Genomic DNA, 20,806 nt, shown 5'->3' on the forward strand with positions numbered 1-20,806 from the left:
ATTGAGTAGGGATTTCATTTCACACATCACAAAGTATCCACACAACCTTGTCATAGTAATATTTCATACGTAACTTTTTCCCAGCAAAGTCTAATCTTCCTATCCTAGTTTCACAGTCCAGTACTCTGAAACAAAGCTCAGTTAAATCTTAATAAAAAAAAAAGAAGCAAAATTAAAAAGAAAAAAGCCACCGTGGTTTCTCTCAGGCCATTGTCCCTGAACTTGCTGAAAGTTTCTGCAACCTCAGCTGGACTCCAGGGACAGGACTCCGGTGATCATCAAGGGAGAGCACTGCTGATACAGCACATTCAAGGTGAAGGAAAATTAGGTGTAGAAAGACACGGAATATTTAGGGTTAAGTGACTGTTATATAGTTTAATAATTTTTTTATTTATTTCTCATTGCTTTTGTAGAAGTGCTCTATTTGAAAGCTTTGAAATTGAAATTCTTTTTCTTGTAATTGACACAAATTATTTATAAATCAAAGACAGAAATAATTTCGGTGCTTTCTCTTGGAAAGGTTTTGAATGGTTCTTCAGTTAATTGTTCTCTATCGATTTCATGCACCTGTTTTACCTAAAAATCATACTTTTCAACGAGCAGTATGACAAGAATAGGGGAAATTCTCCTTTTGTGGACATGTTGTTTCACTGTGTCACAAAGATCTTAGGTGCCCTTCTGAAGCACTTTTACAGTTCACTGTCAAAGTCAAAATATTAGTTGGTCTATTGGCCTGTTATGGTGTATGCTTCTGTGTATTGCTTTTCACCTCTAGCTCTCAGACAGGTATACAATAGGATGAAATAATGTGACTCCTTCCATTTGGCACAGGGCTAAATACATTTGTATATATCGCAATCTCTATTTTTCAGAAAACTCCTGTTTTCACAAAGTCAGGTGATCGTTTTTTGTGGCTGCAATTCACTCCTGCCTGCAAAATTCCTTAAAAAAAATATGCAGGAAACCAGTCCACAGCTGGAGCAAATTCATTAGGGTGCAATAATTATTGGAACAACAGCAACAAATTCGCAACAGTTTGGATGCAAAGTTTGCATCAAATTGAAGAGTTTGCACCAAGTCATGATCCGCTTCTCTGTGTTTGATGTGTTGAAAAGTACCTTCAGACTGAATATCTGATCACTAGAAAAAATGGCAGCTATCTGAACATGTGCAAACACAGAAAAGTGGATTTTATTAAAAGTAAGTACATCTTTTTCTCCTTTGGAGTCAGAAATATGGAACACTAAGCACAGGACCAGAATAAATTTTCTCTTTTTATGATTGTTTTAAATGCATCTTTTAGAAATTTCCATCTCCCTCTAATTATTTTTAAGAGATTCTGAATCTTTCAAGATGTTCTTCTCTCGTTATTTATTCCTCTGAAGAGAACATTGCTGCTCAGATAACAGTCATTGAAAACCAGATAGCACTGACGTATCAATAACGTTACCAGGTGTGCTCAGAAAGCAATTTACTATTTTCCTGCAACCAAATGAACTTTGCTCACTTTGGGGAAAATTTAGTGGATTTAGTGGACTTGCTTGATTTGGTCATTTTTAAGTGCCCGAATCTTGGAGAAAGGTTAGAACTGTTGTGCAATGTGTTTGTGTCAAGTTTTATTCTGTATGTATTACTTTCTATGCTTCAGTGTACTGAGATATTTTGATGCACTAATGAGATGTAATTTCTGATAAAAAAAAAAACCAAAAGTTGCATATCTGATTTTTCTTTTAGTTTTTCCTTAAATATATTCATGTTTTTGCCACAGCTTGCGTTCTTTAAGCCACTGTGGCTATTAGACAGGGTGTTTAAATTTCCATGTCAGGAACAGCAGAGTACTGTTGGGTAGTAGTTCAGTAGTTCGGCTTATTTTGTGCGGAAGGAGGTGCCCGCATCTCAAAACGTGTGTGCTTACGCATCTATACACCCCTTAAATAAGTGCTGATATTTCAGACTGCTCTGACACAAAATTAGCCCTGCTTCTAACAAATTAAAGTGTGCTTTCATTGTAGCATATTTGTTTATAATATCTAACAAGCTGCTCTGCCTGAGTGCCTGATACAGATGAAGCCATTGCCTTCTGCTTGGCAAGTCAAACGAACGCCACTGTAGGATTGTTAAACTCTGATAAAACCATACATAAAAATCTGTGTTCCTGGACTCCTCTCTTCACTGCATCTGTTCCAGTCCTCCCAGCGACGAGCATGGGATTCTTCAATGGATTTCTGTAGTGTCAGAGGCTTTTTTTCTGATGTGTGTCCATAGAGTCTGCCCTTGGCTGGAGTATTCCAGAGAAACCGAAAACACCCTGTGCTGGCTAATTAACAAAAGTACAAAAAGCTTGCTGCCAGGGAATCAAATGTTGGCAAACAGGTCCCTTTAGGCTCTTTCTGCGAAGGCTGGCAAATGCAAGCTGTCTACCCATTTGGCTTAGGATAAAACACAAGGCTAGACATGGGCTCTTTCATTTTTTTATTTTTTTTTTTTTTCTTTTCTTTCATGCAAAAAATTCGGCAATAACTTACACGGCTTAGATTGACTTCAGTGCAATTATGCAGGGTGCAGGCCAATATGGAATTCACTCTGCACAATCATATGTTTCATATTGGGTTGTCATTCACTTTGTTACTCCGGGGTATAACTCAGGAATGAGTCTGCCAAAGCCAGCAGAGTTACATTTTGTTTTAAAGCAGATAAAAAAGTGAGAAGAGAATAAAGCCTATACTGTGAGATTAAGAGCGAGAAAAAAAGACCATGGAAGTTGAGTGGTACGGTTTCAAAACTGCATGCTATGGAAAAAAAAAAAACAGTCCTCCACTTCCTAGTTTTAAAATGAGGTAGTTCTTTGACATGGCACTAAATTTTGCTTTGAGTCCGTAGCTCTGTCCCTTACAGCGAGAACCAGGAGAGCCGACAAAATTTCCCTGCTTCTTTTTTTTTTTATTTTTTAACCCACAGAATATGACAGAAACATATCTGCAGAATATTTCTTAGTACTCCCACCTGATTTGGTATGCAGAAAAGGGGTCAGTTATGAGCATTTTCTTTCTGCCAACTTATCCACCGGTTGTGACACTGCAGAGTTTCCCTTTGGAGCACCTCATCTACCCTGCTCCACTCCTCAGCTTTGCCTGACTTAAAATGTCCTCAGAGAAACATCTACCAGCACCAAAAGACTGGCGTAGCTCCATAGCTCCAGAAGAGAAATGACAAGTCAGAATAAGACCCCCTTCAGCATAGCTGATGGCTTAGATGCCTGAGTCCTTAATGGGCACATGGGATATGCCCCACTTTCACATCCCTGATCCCAGCTGGGTACAGCAGGCATTCATATCATGGCTTCTTCCATTTTAAGTGCTTATCCTCATCACACGGGCAATGTGCTCTTTATACTCATATAAGACCTTTCAAAAGTCCTGGGTTTGACCCCACACAGCCTGGAGATATTTCTGAAGTCTCAGTAACTTCTGCTCCTGTGAAATCTGGTACTCAGCCAGGTGCATCATTCCCCCGGTCGTGCCCTGTCATCCCCATCGTCAGCCTGGCTCAGACGCCCTAAGCATAAAACCATAGAATATCTCAAGTTGGAAGAGACCCATAGGGACAACTGAGTCCAACTCCCTGCCTCTTGCAGCACTACCTAAAACTAAACTGTATGACTAAGAGCATCGTCCAGAAGCTCCTTGATGTCACAGTACCCACACCTTGACATCCTCACACTCAGCATTGCATGCCAACGTAGATCGTTCTGTGCCCATCACTGAGAACAGCAAGCCGTCCATTCCCTTCACAACCAAATCACAGAGTTCACGTTATCTTAGAAAAGCACCATTCTCTCTAAAATTCCATAGCCTTCTTAAACAGGATGCCTAGTGAACTCTACTAAGACTGAAAATACTTTTTCACCCTCATAATAAGCCAGTAAAAATCAGAATCAATCCCAAGTTTTGCATCCAGTTTTTGGTCCAGTTCATTCACAGCCCATTTTCATCCTGTATGCAAGCCCCATCTTCATTCACCCTTCTATCTTTACTCTCAAAGTGTCTCTTTTTGGGGTTTTTTTTTTTTTTTTGGTCCCTTGATGATTGTCACCTACTGCTGTTGACAACATGTAATGTAAATAAATTAGAGCAGACCTTGGCAAACTCTTTGGGTTTTCAGATGCGTGTTCGCAAGAAGTAGGCAGGCACCTAGAACAGACATTTTCTCTAAGTGACACAATATGCATGTGAAGCTGTAAAATCAATACACCATTTACAGAAAAGGAGTTTATTTTCTGAAAAGTTGTGTTGATTGTATTTGCTTTAAAATGCTTTTTTTATAGCCCTAATTGATTATGGTCTTCCCTTTTGTGAAAACCATTAATTAAAATGACATCACACTCAGAATAACTAGTCTCTAAAATGAACAGTAGGACCATGTTTTTATAATGAAAACTTTGATTAAAAAATAAAAAGAAGAAATAACTAATTCTGCTTAACCGTAAATGTGTCAGGCAGATGCACATAAAAGGCCAACAACAACTTCCACTTTTATTTCTCTTTAAGCAAATAACCAAACCCTGCGAGTGTTCACAGGATCACGGACTATGTCAAACGGGTGCTATATATGACACCAATTGTTAAAACTTCCACACAATTGGAACACTAAAAATATTTTCATTTTACCAGAATTACTCTCTGGCTTTGCGGCAGTATCCAATTCCTCCGGACCTAATTTCCAATCTTCGTATCCAGATTTCTCAGCTGCTGAAATTTCCTAAGTTCCCCAGCAGCCCGTTTTTGGTAATTCCGGCTGGTCTGGAGTATGATGCTGCGAATGTAGCACAATTGCGAGCACGTCGCTCAGGACAGCTTCTCCCACGCTGCTGGCAAAGGAGGAATTCGCTGTGGACAGCACAAGCTGTCGTTACAGCTCAAGGGACTCCCCCGCAAACTACATGCCGACAAACTCCTGCTACTCTCTAAGACGCTTTAGGTCCCAGTTTTCCGGGGAAATGCTGCTTTCCTTCTGTGCTACTGAGTTTAGCATCTCGGGGCAGGTGATGACAAATTCTCAAGAGAAGGCTCTCCCCTCTGGAACTAATTTCCACCAGTAATGCAGCAAAACCTGAAGGCATAGAGAAAAGCCCATCTGTTCAGACAGGCTTTTGCCTGAGGTAGATCAGTAGGATATTTCAGTCCGTCCTCGGTTTCTGTTTGAGGACGTACCTTTATATTTATGTTCGCCGGGTAGCGCTCAAAAAAAAAAAAAACCACCCAAGAGGAAGTTGCTCAATTCAGCCAGCTATTGGTAAATATTTTAAAATGTTGTCTCTGTATTTTATTTGTTAGAAATGAACTTGGGCTATTAACAATGGAAGTGTGTTTTATTTATGAAATTAGAAATGACTTACTGGTTCACACTCACGGAAGCATGAACAAAAGAGACGAGAAGGGCTCAAACATCTCTCAGCTACTGATCTACCTCAACTCTTTAAGCCCAAACTAACACTTTTGTTGTGAAGGGTGGAGATGACAATGAATTGTTCGTAATTACTGAGTATCTAGCTGTGTGATTTTATGTTCCTTATTTTGCGGTAACTACTGTGATGATGTAGGAATTGATTCCCACGTACAGTAGATTTGCAGTTTGGCCATTGTTATTAAAGCTGTGTGAAAGCAAAGGTGAAGATCACATTTGCAGTCTAAATTCTCCATACACTACAAATAAAACAGCACAATAAGATAAAGAGGATCCAACTTTAGGGCTACTAAGGTGATGAGGGGTTTGGAGCATCTTTCTGATGAGGAAAGGCTGAGGGATTTGGGGCTTTTTAGTGTATAGAAAAGAAGACCGAGGGGGGATCTTATCAATGCTTATAAATCCTTAAAGGGAGGGTGCCGGGGGATGGGAACAGTCTGTTTTCAGTGGTGCCCAGTGACAGGACAAGAGGGAACGGGCACAAACTTGAACAGAGGAAGTTCCATCTAAACCTAAGGAGGAACTTCTTTGCTTTGAGGGTGGCAGAGCACTGGCACAGGCTGCCCAGAGAGGTGGGGGAGTCTCCCACTCTGGAGACATTCCAAACCCACCTGGACGCCGTCCTGTGCAACTGCTGTAGGTCCCCCTGCTCTGGCGGGGGGTTGGACTGGATGATGTCCAGAGGTCCCTTCCAACCCTGACATTGCTGTGATTCTGTGATTCTGTAACTTCCATAAGAGAATCAAATGTCGGTGTATTAGAGCTCCAGGGAGGTTTTTTTGGCTAGCGGCTGCTTGGAGTTATGTTTCATTAAGCATTGAGAAACCCCATCCAGAGACTATCCCCATTCTGTCTGGTTTTAACGCAGAGTGTAACAGTGTTTGAAAGGTACTGCTGTCCCGAGAAACATTGATTTCAGAGTACGGATGGGAAATGGGCAGTACTGTTATCCCTAGTTTACAAAAGATACTGACTTAGTAAGGAGAGAAAAGTCCCCAGCGGAGAGGTTGTCTGTGAGTGGACCATTGCTTTTTTTTAGTAGGATCCCTCGGATCTTTCGGGGCTCACTGACTGGGAACAACACCTCAGTGCTTGGCATGTATTTAAGCATATCAGAAACCAGGCACACCTATAATCCCCGCCGATTTTAATAGACTTCCAGTAGTCCATCTAGTCAAATTCAGACCGCGTGCTTAAGTGCCTTTCTAGATCAGATCCCTCTCTGTCTTTCGACACCTGAGCTGTACTGCGCTCTGTGGTAGCAGCTTTCCTGTGCCTGAGACAGTCTGAGTATTTGCAGCCCTTTGGGGAAAGATGAAGGATGGTATACACTGGTCAAACCACCCCTTGTTAATAAGTTGTCTTCTTTTTTAATTTCAGTAATTAAATTGCAGCATCAAAAAAAGAAAAATAGCGTCAAAAGAGTGGACAAGCACATCCATCTGCTAAAATTCTATCATCCCTTGGAACCAACAGCTAATCAGGTCTCCTTGACCACTGTCTGTCTTTCATCTTCTTTTCATTGCCCCTCAAAACTTTTCTCATTTGTTTGGTTTTATTTTGGTCTCACAGATTTCTAAGAACTAGATCATTCCCAGCAATGCCAATTGTTCTGGAATATTACAGACTAAGTAGGGTTCAAAGCAGCTTTTTCTGCTACTAGCTTTTAGCAATTCTTCAGTGTTTGTTCATAGGTAGTTACCATGAACCTTCCTTCTCCTTCCCACCTGCAAACCATTGAGATAAATCCAGACAATATATAGCAGTATGTATAAGTAGTAGTGTACAGCCCACCAAGCATCTCCCTCTCTGGAGATATCCAAAACTTAACTGGGCACGCCTGCTCGATACGACCTCGCCTGAGTAGTGATATGGGACTGGATATTCTCAAGAGATTCCTTCCATTCTCAACAATTCTGCAATTAATAATTAGCCATTTCAATAATTTTTTCAGCATCACGCATGTTCACAGTTAAACCAGTTGAACTCACTATATATGCGAGAAATCTCGTTAGTTCTTATGATCCATAACTGATAAAGCAAAATTCTTAGCGCATCTCCTAACTATAAAACTAAAGCATAATTAACTGACTCAACTAAACTAGTTCAAAAAGGACAAACATAAATAGTTCTGACAGCATTAGTCTTAAAATATTTAATTGCTTTCAGATGAGCAAGGACCCCTGGCTGCACTGTCCACTTCTTCAATCCACTGCTGACAGCAACAACACAACATGATGTGGAGTTGGGTATGGAAATGACCCAACACTATCACTACCTGGGTAATGCAAATCTGTTAATGACTGACTTAGAACAATTAAATATAGGGGAAATGATAGGGATTTTAATGCAGAAACTTCTTAGCTGCTTCCGGTGCTTGGGTCTCAATAGGTGTCTGCCCACCCCAGAGGGAGACAGCGAGGTTACTTCTACCCTGCTTAACTAAGGTCGAGCACCAGACTTCAGTATCTTGGTTTATATTTTCAGCAGATTGTATTCAGCTAGCATTTCTCCGTCGGACAGTTTTTGATCTTATCATTCAGGTGCTAAAATGTGGCATGAATACAGATTAAAATATTTGTAGGGTTTTCAAAAATAGTCTATGATAGATTAGGAAAGAAACCTGCCAAAATGAAAGTATCACTGACTGTTCTGCTACTGTCTTTTATAATAAATACAAATGACAAACTCACTCCACACCAGTTTCCTTCTGCATACATTTCTAATGACACTGCAGTGAAGCAATGGGACTCTAAAGCCTCTTTGATGGATTCAAAGTGAGAAACTGCCCCTCCGTTTGCTAACACAAAACTGAGCTTTTAGGAAAGTTGCAGGTTAAAGTTAATGAAGTTGTTTACTGGCAAACAAAAATGCTTTCCAAAACTTAACAGATCTTTTTTTTTGTGATAAAACTTTTCTTGTTTGCTAAAATTTTATTTTTTAAGGTTGACTCTTAGGCATAATAAACTGCAAGCTGATAAATGTATCTATCTGACATATACTGGAGAAAGAGTCAGCCCTATCTCTCTGCTTGTTACTTCTAGCTGCATGTATTTCCTCATCCTGACAAATGTGATTTTTTCCCTGTGCGTTTGCACTTTCCAAATATTAAGACCCTTGAAAAGTTCTCATTCCTTCTGTGTGAAGAAGCTGTCACCAGCATGTCATACCGCACGTGATACAAGCATTAGTCAAAAACCCCGTAGTTTCAGGAGACAGGTTTGTGGGCACCCAATATACCTAGTGAGTAGAATGATTACCTCAGAGAGAAGAATCGGGGATTTTTTTGAGATTAGGTGTCAAGAACCCAAGGGATCCACAATCACTTGTCTCTTTGAAAAGTAGATGCAGGACTCCCCACTTGCCCTTAGCAAATAGTTTACGGAAATGCATCTCATCCAATTCACTTATCACCATTCTGTGATTCTATGATCTACAACGCAGGGGTCCTATCCGAGCTCATCAATCCAGGCTCCTTGGGAAAGCAGCACCATCAGGGCAAAATTCATGTGACCTATTTTGTGTGTCAGATTAAGATCCCTGGAAAGGGACTATGCCCCAACTCTAATTTTACAGAAGCCACAACTGGATTTCCAGGAAAGGTATACTCATTGTCAAAGTGGCATATAAACATGTGAGATCAGTATGGAAGAATAACATGCTTGTTCCTGTGATTGTGCAGTTTTAAAACGTTCTTTGGACACTGTTGGCTAAAGCAAACAATATAGGTTAGCAAAAATCTATTTTTTTTTTTAAATGTTGAATCAGATTCCTAATTAACACGTAGTCTTTCTCATCATTTTTCAATTCTTTTGAAATAGCATGATAGGAGATTTTTAATGCAATAGATAAAACTATCTTATTAAAGATCATAAACACTTATGCATTAAGTACCTAAAGCATAATGGGGTAAATTTAATAATACTCACATCAGTGACTAATTTCTCTGTGTTTCTCAATGGCATAATTTGATACCTGTAAACCAGACTGCCTTTCTGTTATCTTAACATTTTTTTAGATCTATAACTAAAAAGTCCATTTAATTAAACAGTGTATAAAAATATGACATCATTTTTTTTAGGACAGCTTTGAGCCCTGAATTCTGTGGAATATTACTGAGTTTATATTAGTTTTGGGGTAGGAATTGCAAGCATTTTAATCAAGTTCCCAAACAAAATATATCAATAAGCGAAATATATTATTAGCTGATTATATCAGATCACATTTTTTGACAATATTGGTCCTGAAAGCAGCTCTGACAGCCAAAAGAAAAAAGGTAAATGAAAATCCCTAATATATTTTAAAGATTTAACATAATTAAAAGCATATCTTCTACAAGAATCTCATTTTTTTAAAGCATAGTGAGAAATTGGAAATGATGTGCTGCTGTATTATTTGTATTGCACAGGAAAAGCAAGATGTAATCACACAGACAAAGGATCTTTTTTAAGAATAACAATTTGGAATGTGCTGCAGGGTTTTTGGATGAAGAGAGAGGAAACGTCAGAGATCAAAAAAAAAGTTTCTTTACTAGTGAAGCACATATAGTTTATAGGAATTAATTTAGCTACTGAAGTTAGTTTCAGTAACACTGGTTACTGCCTGGAAATTCATGAATATATGCAAACTTCTGGGTGTTTCTTTGGAAGAGTGGAGGAAAAGGGTGTAAGCAAACAGGAATATGATGGCTGTAAAAGGCTAAGTCAGGGATAACATGCTGAAAATTTGCACAATGTTGTTTGAATGTATTTAGTAACAACCATAGTACTTACAGAATAGAATAGAATAGAATAGAATAGAATAGAATAGAATAGAATAGAATATTTCAGTTGGAAGGGACCTACAGTGACCATCTAGTCCAACTCCCTGACCACTTCAGTGCTGACCAAAAGTTAAAGCAAGTCATTAAGAGCATTGTCCGAATGTCTTAAACCCTGACAGGCTTGGGGCATCCACCACCTCCCTAGGAAGACCCTTTCAGTGTGTGACCATCCTCTCAGTAAAGAAACACTTCCTCATGACCAGTCTGAACCTCCCCTGGCACAGCTCTGAACCATTCCCATGCGTCCTGTCACTGGATCCCAGGGAGAAGACCTCAGCACCTCCCTCTCCCCTTCCCTCCTCAGGGAGCTGTAGGAGCAATGAGGTCGCCCCTCGGCCTCAATTCTCCAAAAGAGACAAGCCCCAGATCCTCAGCCGCTCCTTATAGGACATGCCTTCCATTCCTTTCACCCTGCTTTGTTGCTCTCCTCTGGATTCAAGTTCAAGGACATTTGTGAGATAAGGTTTGCAGGTATCTTTCACTAGACCAGTTGTTAGAAGTGAAACGTCAATTGAGTTGTCAGGAACATGACACTTTCTTTGTATCTGAAGTAGAAGCAAGAAACTTCATACCTAAATTCAAGCTGGGAACAATTGGTCATGGTTCAATTACAGGTTTATCAGCTGAACTACCTTGAAGGACGAATGAGCTGGTGGCTATGGGATGTTACTAAGGGAAGTTGACAAAGTAGTTCTTTCCTTGGGAAAAGGAGGAGACAGGTTCTTTATACCTTGTGTAACACAGAGCTTAATGTCAACAGATCTCCACCACAGGCATAGTAAATAGAATAGTAACACCAAAATAGAAACATCAGCTTTCATGGGTCTTGCACCCGCATGTCCTGGGATATAACACATCTCATCCTGGGTAGCAACGCAGCATAAGCCAATCCACAACGACACAGCAGGACGAACTCGTGCAATCAATGAAGAGCAGAAACACCCCACTGACATTAAGAGAACACTTACAAAACAGTCGCTCCCTCTCTCCTGATCCTCAATGAAGACTTAAAAAACACTCTGAAATGAAGAGTCTGGAAAATTCGTAGTTCTATTGAATATCAGAAACAACGAGCTAAGTAGATATATTGATCTTTTCACACATTATAATCTCCTTCCCCTACACAAGCCACAGACAATGACTATCTGTCTTCCTGTTTCTTATGAGAGATAATTATCCTATGACCCTATTAATATCCTCTCAGATCTATGCTGATTTCAGGGATGGTTTAATACATACCTAAGTAAACGGGGCATTTTTTCTTAACCTTGGCTTTTCTTAGCTTTGAAGTTTGATGCTTGGAAGAGGGACATGGATGTCCAGTAGGTTGGTTTTGTACATTTTCCACATGTATGATTAGTGTGATGACGGGTGCTATCTCCATTTAAAAGGTTCATCTTCCTTACTGTTATAAGCACGTAGATAAGAGAGAAAACTCGGAGCCAAGTCCGGTAAATTGTGACAGTGAAGTTCCAGGATGCAGCAACATAGATTATGATGTCAAATCAACATAGATAGTTTCTATCTAGAAACATCTTTGAGACTTCTTTTAAACAGAAATTATTAATTTTCCCATGACTGTGTAAAGAATGTGGGTAATTTTTGGAAATGCATATCTGAAATCTATCTTCTGCAAAATGTGAGACTTTTCATGAATCTTCATGGTCTCTTTGGCTTTTCTACATAGTCATTCCTCTTAGCTCAAGCTATCTAAATGGGGAGAGATGGAAAGAATTTGAACAGAGCTCAGGAACTTTATCCTTATTCCAATGCACGACCAGCAGATTGAATCTTCTTAAAAATATAATGCAGCAGGATCCACTAGTTTAAATAGGCGCATCTTTTCTGGAACTGTATCACCATGGAAACAGGAAAAGATCATGGTCTTTGTACAATCCTTTCCTCTTTGTCCTCCCATATTGAACTCTAAAGGGGAAACTTTCAGTTGTCCTTCTCTCACAACATTTTATAGGGTCATTCTACAAAAAGGAGCAATTAACTCATCACAAATACCTCCAAGACTTTCAACAAAACAAGTTCTATACGTTGGCGTCCATGGCTGGTTTTCTATAGATATGATATTATCTGTTGACTCGTTTAGAGGAAATTAACAGAGGTTAGGATTTCTGTTTCTCAGATATTAAAACAAAACAAAACAAACAAACAAAAACCAACAAACAAACAAACAAACAAACAAACAAACAAAACCAAAAAACAAACAAAAAAAAAAACAAAGAACTGTTTCTGTTTCACAATATAGGGAAAATTTTCTTGGGATTTTCTATATTTTAGTTATATATGTGAACTGACTGACAGTGTGTATAATTTAAAGTAGCACTTTCAAGACAGTGCTGTTTCACCCTCTTTAATTGCATACATTTTTTTTTACAGTGAAATACCAAGGACCTCATTTGTCTTTCCTTGAAAGGATTCCTCACTTGGGCAGAATTATTTGCCAAAGTTAGAAACAAAATAATAGAAAACTGCTTTCTTATCTATGTTATAAAAACCTTGCTATCATGCATAAGTAGGCAAATTGCTTCTTCAATTTCTAAGTGTTTTCTGAAGTTTTTCATCCCCTATTTCTTTATTTCCACCTTCAATCTTTTTCTCAGCTTGTCTTAAGAACTCTTCAAATTCTCCTTCCTAGTTATTTTTTTTTTCTAAATCTCTCTCCCTCTCACAGCCTCTTACGATTCAAAAGCTGTCAATATCACAGTTTCTTTACTGAGTAAGGACCAAAAACTGTTTTGGGTGGGTTTTTTGTTTTCTTTTAAACTATGCTTAGTTTATACTGCAGCATCTACTATAAGTTAAGAAGTATACCAAGCTTACTTTGACAGAAAATACCATTGATCCCGGCAGGATAATGGGACTGTCCCCCTGGCTTTCAAGAAACCACAAATGAAACTAGTTAGAAAAGTAAGAACACAAAGTTATTAAGGCAGAATACAGCTATCTAAGGCCTTTCTTTGTCAGCCATGGATGTTTCCAGGGATGGGGCATCTACCACCTCTCTGGGTAACCTGGGCCAGTGTCTCACCACCCTCATTGTAACAATTTCCTCTTTATATCTAGTCTGAATCTACCCTTTTTTAGTTTTAAACCATCACCCCTTGTCCTATCGCAAGCATCGTTAGTTATATCTCAATAGATGTTCTTAGGGACTACTACAGATCTTTTCAGCTTGTACATGTCCTGCTTTGTATTATAACTCTCATATTTGCCCTGACACATTGTGAAAGCAAAAGGAAAACCAGTCAGCCTGCTGGGTACAACAGGCCCTAAAGAGCAACGGATTCAATATCATTGCTGTTGTGTAATTAATATCAAAAGCAATTTGCTGTGAATAATATGAAAATAAATTTCTGCCTTCAAGCCAGAGCTTGGAGAATGTTTTATTAGATGTTACGCTATTACAAATGAGCAGGACATATTCTTTTATTGTCCAGTCATTAAATTAACAAGATTTATTTCTGCCCCCAAGACTGGGTGGGTTTGGTAGCCAATGCCATACGGAAATGGACATAATAAACAGCTGTAGCTGCCTCATTTCATTCTTTGTTTCAGATGGGTTTTTAATAGCAGTTCAGGTTGTTACATGATAAGTAATATTTTATGCCATGGGACATAGCTCAGGAAAAATATTATAATACACAAGACCCTAAAGATCACTATTTGGACTGGCAGTTCTTTGTTGAAAGAGTCATTAAGGGCTGTGCTGTATTTAATAATTTAATAGAAATATGTCAGGGATATGACAATGGACTCTTAGTGTTTGTAAATGGGATTTTGCAACTCTCTTGTATCTTCTAAGAATCCATCCAGCTTGTACAGAAAATGTGCTCAGCAAATAAAAGCCAAGCCAACAGTTTCTCAGGGATGCTGCTGATGTTAATTAAATTGGTCCTTGTATTGTCCTCTGAAAACTTACCCTTTTATACTCTTGTGAACAAATCTCAGCTTCATTCTCTGATATATTACTGTGAGGTAAATCCAATGCAACTTCAATGACGTCCATGCCTCTACTCACTGAAAATCCAGAGTAAACTCGCTGAAATCATTGGCATTACTTCAAGTTCATACTGCTACAAATGAAAATAAACTTGAAATTAAAATTCATATTATTAGTAGAAGTGATGCAAAAGAAGCTCCTTCAGCCATGACGCAAATATGTTTTTGGGGTTATTTTTTTATTAGGGCATGTAGCGATAGGACGAGGGGGAATGGCTTTAAACTGGAAGAGGGCAGGTTCAGATTGAACATTAGGAAGAAGGTTTTCACTGTGAGGGTGGTGAGGCACTGGAACAGGTTGCCCAGAGAGGTCGTGGAGGCTCCATCCCTGGAGGTGTTCAAGGCCAGGCTGGAGGTGGCCTTGGGCAACCTGGTCTAGTGGGAGGTGTCCCTGCCTATGGCAGGGGGGTTGGAACTCGATGATCTTCAAGGTCTTTTCCAACCTAAACCATCCTATGATTCTATGATTGTTTTCACTATTCTCTTCAATGGACAGAAAGCATTTCATTAACTTTAAACATGTCAAAGAGACCACAACGAATCATAGATAAAGTTTAAGTACAGAAGGACAGAGAAAAAAACTGCAGATTTCAGTTTTGTAAAAGAATGCAAACATCCAAAATGAAATGTGAGAAGGATACTGTAATTAAAATCTCAGTGCTAATAAAAGTAGATGAGTAACTGAAGTGACCATCAGTGGTGCGGGCCACATTTCTATACGTCTTCCACCATACTCTAGTATTCTTTATAGTGGAACTTACTGAATGCAATGAACTGTGGAGTGGACTTTCCGTGAAATATTACTTAAAATACAGTGAAGAAGGTCAAAAAAAAAAAAAAAAGAAAAAAAAAATAAAAAGAAGAAATCCAACCAGAAGTCCTGCACTGGGGACAAATATCCTCTTTATTCTATCTTTAGCTTTTCTGATGTTTCAGATACAATTTTATATGAATATCTTGAAGCTACTACAAAACAGATGAGTCCTCCTGTTCTAATTTTGTTTGGGCAAAACCACTCATCATGGTATGGAGTCTATTGAGAAGCAAAGCTGGAGGATGAGAGACTCTGACATACAAGTAACAGTCTTTAAGGAGAATAACGTGAACCATAACCTGCACACTTTATAGTGTGCCATTGAACTGAACCCGTTCATTGAAATCAGTGAGATTTAACCCAGTTTGATAACAGAGCATGACCAGCAAACGCAAGCTGATGAAAATCTCGAACAGCTTGGGACTTGGAAGGACTGAATAGAGTTCCTCTAACTTGCTTCTTTAATAAAGTCCTTTTATAAGTTACCACTATCAGTATTTCCTTACATGAGGGACAACTTAGTACCTTTACGATGAAAAATGAGAACTTTATGGTGACAAGGCAGCGATCTAGTTTATCTCCAGCACAGTTTACCATTTCCAGCAGGATAAATTGTACGCCTGCTCAATGATATCATCCCACATAATGCAGAATATAAAACAAGAGGAAGTAATTGTGAGCCTACATGTGGAAGGAAAAAGCAGTGAGCAATATGTTTCGGTTTCCTCCATGTGCTACTCTTGATTAGTCTTAAATGCATCCCTGGAGCACTCTCGCAACGGTGGAAATCTATGTGGGATTTGGATAATGTTGTCACCATTTTCACTGGCAATGTGTTTGAGTCACACTGCACATGCAGGCAGGACAGGTTTCTGAATGTGCATAATGTTTTTTGATCTTGATTATCCCGCAATATAAATCCATAATATTCTCCAGTTACGATTTATTTGCATAATTCTATCTCGCCTCATGTGGTGGTGTTGCACTGCCCAAAAGGAAGTTTCTTATGGCAATTTTGTTGACTGAGATCGGTATATGAAACAGGAATTTTTTTATCAATCTCCATTAAAACCAAGAGGTGCAATTAATTCACTGAGTTCACAGATGAAAATCCAATACGGTATCAAACTGAGCTAGGATTGTTGAACTGTTTGCATAATTATCAAAACATTTATTGTGATACTGATTTATATTATTATAGCCTTTGGAAACCGCATTTAGAGATCTGTGCTCCTGGCGCTGGGAATTGTACCCAGCTGTAAGGAAAAAAAGAGTTCTTAATGACATAAGAAAAGCTTTAGTGGCATTAGGAAAAGGTGTGAGGCTACAGCAAACAGAAAAATGGGAAACAAATTCAACAGGGAGATTATTGTAATGTGCTCTCAGTGCCCCACAGACCCCCAGCCAGTGACCAGCAGTCACTGCATAAAAATTTATCAGTGGTGGTTGGAAAGTCACTTTTAAATCAGAGATTCTTCTGCCAGATGACTCTTCTGTGGTCACTTGAATGTATTTTTAGAGCTCAGGTCTGCAGCTGATTTCTCCTCTCGTACTGAATCTCCCCCTTTGTGTCTGCTGATCATTCTGAACAGCGTTAATCTGTACTCGTGTACTGTTGGTAACACAGAAGGGCTGCTCGTAGCGCGGTACGGGTATGTCTACATCGCAATTGAAGACACTGCCTTTGCAAAGGTAGGCATCCCCCAGCGCCTTAAAAAAACAATTGGGGACTGGTAGATTATTTAACGTCGCCTGAAAACATGCGAGCCAGGAGGGATCACACTTCTGAGACAAACAAGATACACTGAGCAAGATTAAAAAATTGCCTTGCTGCTTTTACCCTTGTGTAGCCACAACCCAAGATATAAAATGTCCCAAGGAATACAATTACTCGTTAGATTGGTTAAGTCAGAAATGTATATATGTATGTTACATATTTTGTATTTCCCCAGTTTTGGAGTTTGAAAAACTGTGGTGATGCAGAGGGACAAAAAGATTTTGCAGATACACAGTAAGAACAAGCTAAGCCCAGAGACGGTTTAGTTTTTAAATTTATCAGTTTATTTTTAAATTTATCAGTTCACTCTATAGAAGTCAATAAAAATAAGAAAGAAAGGAAAAGCCCAAATAAAGTGTTAAAAATAAGGAACATAAAAAGAATCCTCGTGTGTCTGTCCTGGAAGGGGATGAGAACAGACTGCTTATGAGAGCTACAAGTCATTTCATGTAGCTACCAGAAGGCAACGGTTTCTTTGACTGTGGATGTAGTATCAGAACAGCGCCAGTAAAGCTGCTTTAAAAATCAAAGCTCAGGCAGGGAGTATTTTTGGATATTTGAACCCAGTGTGCAACGAATGTTGAGAGGCAGAGGATAGGGAGTGCTACCCATTCGTAGGGTGTTTGTATATATATTTACACTAAAAGAATTCGACTTTTCTTACCCTGCCTTTATTTCACTGTACTAGAGCTCGATCTATCAGAAAGCCTGCAGTCCAGACCATCAAAGCCGAAAAGGAAAAGACAAACACAATCAAAAAGAAACATTATATTTAAACGGAAGGAAAAACCTGTAATTTTTCGTTCCATTCTCCTCCTTACCCCCTCATGACCCAATATTTTTAACACACCGAGGTTAACCACTAAAGCTCCGGTCTCACTAACCCCTCTAAATTTACCTAATGCTTAATGAATTAACATTAGTGAGATTACCCACAGAAATAAAAATAAGCTTATAAAACACTCTTTGAAGGTTCAAACTGCTTTGTGAAAATAGCTTTTGAGCTTTCTGTAGCTCTTAAAAACATAAAATTGCATATTTAGTCTGTATTAAGGAAAAACATAGTCTACAATTGCAGGTCCATGAAATATTTAGATATCAGCTATTTGTGCTCGCAGAATGGAGAGAGTGACGGGACTTTTGGCCCCAGCAGCTGCTGTAAGTGGTTTGGAAGTGGTGAGCTACAATACGGATAACAAATGTATAAGTGGCCCCAAGGATGTTATCTCAGCGTTCAGGGAATTAATTCACCTAGAAAAATTCCTTTTCTTAACCCGATGCTTCCTCAAGCTAGGGTCCTACTAACAAAGACAAATGGTGCCGTGGCAGTTGGTATACAAGAAGCTTGACACGTGGGAGGCCAAAGGACATCTGCTCTGATATTTTGCCAGTAGTTTGTTTTCCTCACCCTCATCAGACTAAATATGTCAGTGCTGCTTGACGTTAAATTTATACCACAGCAGTTTCATGCAGCATCTTTCTTAAGCACAGTTAAAAACACCACTTTCAGCACCGTACGTAATGGATGCTCAGCCTACAAAAGCGGAATTCGCTTCATAGGAAGGATTGTTCTTGTTATTACACAGCCATGGTTAAATTTTTAATTTGGACCATTTTTTGACATGAAAGAGGTTTTTGTTTTGTTTTGTTTGTGTGCAGGTTAGAGGAGCAATAAATCAAAAAGAGCTCTTAAATTCATGCTTTAATTTTACCACTGTCTTTCACAGAAGAGGCCTGGAATAGATGAGTTACACTCAATAAATTAATGCTGCTCCCAGTGGCATAGATGAAGAAATATTTCACATTGAAAGAAAATCAAGTGATAATGACAAAATGTTAAAAAAAAAAAAGCCCTTTCTCTAGTCACCTGGCTAAAATATTTAAGCCATTGTATGCCACTGCCTTGCTTCATGCATGGTAAGATGAAGGTTCCTTGGCAGCAGTATGTCATAGGAGATTCCATCCCTGCAGGTGTTCAAGGCCAGGCTGGACGGGGCTTGGAGCAACCTGGGCTGGTGGGACGTGTCCCGGCCCGTGGCAGGGGGGTTGGAACTGGATGGTCTTTAAGGACCTTTCCAACCTAAACCATTCTATGATTCTGTGATTCTATGATTTAGGTCCAGCAAAAGAGATTGTAAAATATATAAAAAAAGAGCCAATTATTAAACAGAAATGTTGTCCCGTTTTCAGGATGGCAAAATATTCTCTATTAGAACCCAGTTTTTCATGCAAAAGAAATAACTTTTTAGAATTTTGCCCTCTGAAAATAAAATCAAAAAGATGTATGGAAAGTAGGTTGTGGTTTAAAACATCTGACGGCCACATTTCTCTCCTACAAAAGTATTCTGTTAAAAGTGTTTGACCACCCATAGACACCCCAATGTCTTCATGAGTTTCTATAATAAAAAAGTGGGATTTTTTTTCAGTTAACATGCCATAAGCATCTCTTGGAGATAATCCAAGAAGAAACAAAGCAAAAATGGGATTAGGTCATACAATCATTGATTATTTCCAGCTCTACCAATTCTGTCTCATTTACAAGCGAAAAGGAAATCTATGGTTAATTACTCCTTATACGTTGTGTGGATTTGATCGTATACGTTGCCACACTTTGAGAGGGACTTATATCTTTGCAGATACAAACTTGAACCAGAAATTGCTGTGAAATAATGCACAGAATGTGTGTGTTTGGGGAAAAGAGAAATGTTGCTCTGGGATGTTTTTGCAACCAGATGTTGATTCATAATCATAATCATAATCATAAAATTGTTAGAGTTGGAAGGGACCTTAAAGATCATCTAGTTCCACCTCCCCTGCCATGGGGGGGCACCTCCCACTAGACCAAGTTGCTCCAAGCCCCATCCAGCCTGGCACTGAACACTTCCAGGGATGAGGCATCAACAATTTCTCTGGGCAACCTGTGTCAGTGTCTCACCACCCTCACAGTAAAGAATTTCTTCCTGATAACTATTCTAAATCTACCCCCTTTCAGTTTAAAACTGTCATCCCTCGTCCTATCGCTACATCCCCTGATAAAGAGTCCCTCCCCATCTTTCCTGTAGGCCCCCTTTAACTCTACTGGAAGGCTGCTTTGAGGTCTCCCCAGAGCCTTCTCTTCTCCAGGCTGACCAAACCCAACTCTCACAGCCTGTATTCATTCAGGAGAGGCGCTCCAGCCCTCTAATCATCTTCTTGGCACTCCTCTGGACCCCCTCCAACAGGTCCGTGTCCTTCTTATGTTGGGGGCCCCAGACCTGATATTTTTTTATATTTTGATATTGCTATCAAGAAATAATTGCAGAATTCCTGAAGGCAACATTTCATGTAAGCCTTTGAAATGGAAAGAAAATTTAAGGGAATTTTATCTATTCAGAATCATACAGTGATTTTATCTGGAATGACCTCTGGAGTTGGTGGAGCCCAGGCTCCCACAAAAAGCAAGGATAACCTCAAAATTAGATCAGGTTGCTCAAGACCTTTTTCAGCCATGTTCTGAATATATTCAAGCTTGGTAATGTCACAATTGCTGTTGTCTCCTTTTCCAGTGCTTGACTACTCTCACGATGAAGTTTTTCCTCATATTTATGTGGAAATTCCTGTGTTCCACCTTGTGTCTTTCATGTCTTACCTTATCACTCTGCACATCCAAGACAGTTTCTGTAAGCATCCATTTGCTCGCTGAAGATGGCAATAAAATCTCCTTTTAAAGTCACAGAATCAGAGAATAATTTAGGTCGGAAGGGACTTCTGGAAGGCTTCTAGTCCAACCAGCTGCTCAAAACACATCTGATTAGATCAGATTTTTCAACACTGTCTCCAGTGGAGTCCTGAACACACCCAAGAGATTCACACCACAGAGACTTCCTTTCTGGAAAACCTGCTCCAGTATTGGGCACAGTCCAATAAATAAAAAAAA

This window comes from Vanellus vanellus (assembly GCF_965231255.1).
Source record: "Vanellus vanellus genome assembly, chromosome: 1".
Taxonomy (NCBI): domain Eukaryota; kingdom Metazoa; phylum Chordata; class Aves; order Charadriiformes; family Charadriidae; genus Vanellus; species Vanellus vanellus.